We start from the raw sequence: 4,213 nt of genomic DNA on the forward strand, positions 1-4,213 counted from the left end.
GCATTTTCTGTGGATGCAATACGTGCCGCACGGTGGTAGATAGGTGGTTAGAGAATGGCTGAACCAAATTGCGGAGATGGAACGGGCAGGAAAACTGGCGCCGAGACGCCAGACGCCGCGACGGGCGCCGGTTGTCCTAGACTCGGGACAATGGCCGCGATGTTTGTCGGGCGAAATGGTAAAAAAAGGAAACCGAGTCAGGGGATGAGGATGCCTACCCACTACGTATTTTCGAGATACTTTGGACAAGTATGTCTCGTCGTAGAGAAAGAAAAACCCGTTGAGATAGCAAGAACAAGAGAAAAGAGAACTCCAGTTGCCAAATGTTGACGAGATGAGAGACGATGTTTTAATTTCAAACGGAGAGGCAATCTCAATGTAGACCACAATTACAACGAAGTGGTCATTCCGTCTTGGCGACGATATCGTCTATCATTCATATATAATTTATCGACGAGTTTACTATTGTTATCTATCTTTTTGTTGAAGTATGGTTTCTATTTTCTCATGGATGGCTTTCTCCTCACTGAACAGATCACATATATTACACAACAAATTTTAGAAAACGATAAATAGCTTCCTATGACAGAGATACCGAGGTAATGATAGATCAAAAGTCATAACATTTGAAGAACTTTCTCTACATCTCGAATTCGCGTAATTACGTCGTAACGTCATTAATCTTAATGGTACATTCACATCATTATTAAGAAATAAGCTCAGTCAAAATAATTGTGGCGGCAAGGTAAACGCGACATTGCAATATGTTCTAATAAAGTTGACGGCTTTCATGATTTCTCTCGATGTTAAATAAATTGCTATTTAGTATTATTTATATTATTTAAATAATTGACTAGAGTTATGGATTTAAAAGAGTTATGATGTTAGAATAATCAGCTACTACGAAATGGCATACCACAAACCATGAGTCAGTGTTGCTTTTGTAACTTTTGTATACAGTAGCAAAGTCTTTTTATTTTGATATTTGTCTTTTGTTTTTTTGATATTTTTAATCAATATAGTCTAACAATTAATAGTGACTCACTATGTCTGATACTGATAGGCCTAAATATTCCAAAGACCGGTTTTTGAACATTGAATGTAATGTTTGCCATACAGTGTCGTTGCTATCATAATGAGCATCCTCACTCCCGGTACAATATTTGCAAAACTGAATATCGATTTTTCAAAATTAACCTGGATTTTCTTAGTTTCAGTATATTATTCTTTTCTTTTCATTATTTTCTTTGTTTATCTTTTTATTTCCCTTTTTTATGTAATATGTATTGCTAGATGGAATTAACATCAGATGTAATTTCTTGGCTATGGTGGAGCTCACTATGATAAAGAATTTCTTGATCCTTTTTTAATTTTATTTTTATTTATGTTCGCATTGTCTCTGAAGAAAATTAAAAAATGAGTCGAAACATGTAAGCTTAAAGTATCAGCAAATACAATATCATGAAATAAATGATTATATTAATACGTAATTTAGAGCCGTATTCATAGTCCGAGCTCAAATCAGTACTTAAGACTGTCTTGGCGAAGAACGCCTTATTCAATCAAGATCATCTCAATAGTAGTAGATTTCATAGTCGCGAATTAAGACGATCTTGGCGAAGAAGTTCTTGCCGAAATTTTTCTTATTTAAAATAAGATCATCTTCGCGAAGTTATGCTTAAGGTAATTATACTTATTTATAATTCGGCTGTTTCCGTGATATTTCCTATAAATCCTCCAGTGGAAACATTGCATACGTTGAGCTAAACAGAAAAAACTTAATATATTATCGCGTTGTATTGTGTTCTGTTGCATCGTGTCAACGAAAACTACTTTAATTAGTATAATATTTTTCTATATCAAAAATTGAAAAAGAAATATTAAAGTATAAAATGTTTCTGTAAATGTACAGAACAACGATATATCCGGAGATCGCTAGTTTTTATAAAATTATTTGCTGAAATCAGTGAATTCAAGTACTTGTATTTATTGTTGTAACCTCAGCAGTAAACTCGAGAATGTCGACTGTCTAATAAAATTTGTTATCTTGAATCTCTCGTGCAATATAAAAATTAATTCTAGTAATACAAATATAAGAAGGGCAAAGAGTCAAGTAAATTTATCGAACAATATAATTTAATAATATATTTAAAAATTCTAAATTGACAGACGTTTCGATTCCGATCGGGTTATTTTCAATGTTACAAATTATTAGAATTAAAATGAATAACAGACAATTATTTAAGAATCTAATTCGTGTTCTTATATTTACATTTAATTTTACTAAATTACATAATTCTTTTAAATATTGACAACTTTCATGACCAAATTGTTTTATACATATAAGAGCCTTTTCTTTATTTATTTTATTCACGCGGGCGAAAATATGCGTTATAGTTATATAAATATACACGATTTAACTTTACATTTTCTTATATTAGAAATGAGTTTGGTCATGAAAGTTGTCAATATTTAAAAGAATTGTGTAATTTAGTAAAATTAAATGTAAATATAAGAACACGAATTAGATTCTTAAATAATTGCCTGTTATTCATTTTAATTCTAGATAATAATTTGTAACATTGAAAATGACCCGATCGGAGTCGAAACGTCTGTCAATTTGTAATTTTTAAGGATCTTATTGAATTATATTGTTCGATAAATTTACTTGGCTCCTTGCTCTTCTTATATTTGTATTGTTTTATACATATAGAGCCTTTTCTTTATTTATTTTAATTCTAGTAAATCCCAAGAATTGATTTTTATACCAGAAGGTTTGCGGGTTATCGCCGTGTCTCTCTTCATTATTAATGCCTTAATTAGGCACTTCTGGTATAATTGAAGAACATACCCGTGAAAGTCTCAAAAGCGTAATTGATTTTTATGTTTCTTACACTGCGAGAGAATCAGGATAATGAACTTCGTTAGAAGAGCTACAGTGTATGAAATACTATAGATGCAGAAGAAAAACTGCGTATGGAACGAATAAAATAAGTTATAAAGCAGGAGCAGCAACTTGCAGATATAAAATTGCAACATGAAGAAAAAATTGTTAAAATTAAAGAAAATCATTTAGAGGAAATTAATCAATTAGAGTTAAGTAATTTAAAATACATAATATTCAAAAACCGAATTAAGGATTTTGGAGCATGATTTAAAAATAAAAGAGAATAAGTAGAGAATAGTAGATAATTAGCAGAGAAGCAGTTTTAACAGAAGTTCTATTTGTTTCATTAAGTATTAATAGTTTACTCTGCAATAAAATATTTGTGTTCTGTTTATTTTATTAATTCTATTTGTTTTATTAAGTCTTAATAATTTAATGTAATAAAATGTTTGTGCTCTGTTTATTTTATTAATATATTAAAATATTGCGCTTTAATCCATTCGTTGAAATATAAAGGTCTTAGTAAATATAAAATGTCATTAGTTAAAAATAAATATAAAGTTTAATAAAATTTAAAAACAGACGTTTCGACCTTAATTAGGTCATTATCAATGTTAAGTCGCAATATCGTTAACGATGTACAAACAAAGAAATTATAAAAATTCATGAATACATAAGTAAAAAACGAAAAATAAGAATATACATTCCGTGATGTGGGTATTATTAATCTCACTCGCTATTGAAGACATATCGTATCGGAGTAAAATGGCAAGAGTCCATCGAAAACGCAAGACATCAAATATTGTAAATTGTGAAACTCCACATTTCTAAATCAAATAGTAACATAATAAAAACAATGTCAGTAATAGATAAAAATAATAAAAAAAGAGAATATAACAAAAAGAATATATTTTAAACTAATAATATGAGAATAGGGCTACGAGCCTAAGATTCATTAAAATCTTTAATTCTATTATATTGCGAAGAATATCACGTAATGTTGGCGTTTCGTCCCGGCTTCCAATACTGGACTCATCAGTAAGGACACTGGTCAACATTGAAAAATCATCAGAGATGCGGGTATATTTTTCTGATGTATTTTTGTGTGCTGAATCCAAATCCGTTCTTAGAATTTTCCCATCACCCTCCATTTTCGAGATATCCGCCATTTTGTATTTTTTTCAAATTCGTTTCTTTCAGAATTTTTTGCACTCCAACGGAACATGATAATTAATCGTACGACCTCTCATTTTACGCATAATTGCTTCCAGAATACGTGTGAATTTTTCCAGATCCAAAAAATTACTGATGCTTAGTGTTATCAGT

Source organism: Cyphomyrmex costatus, unplaced genomic scaffold (genome assembly GCF_001594065.2).
Source record: "Cyphomyrmex costatus isolate MS0001 unplaced genomic scaffold, Ccosl1.0 scaffold363, whole genome shotgun sequence".
Taxonomy (NCBI): Eukaryota; Metazoa; Arthropoda; class Insecta; order Hymenoptera; family Formicidae; genus Cyphomyrmex; species Cyphomyrmex costatus.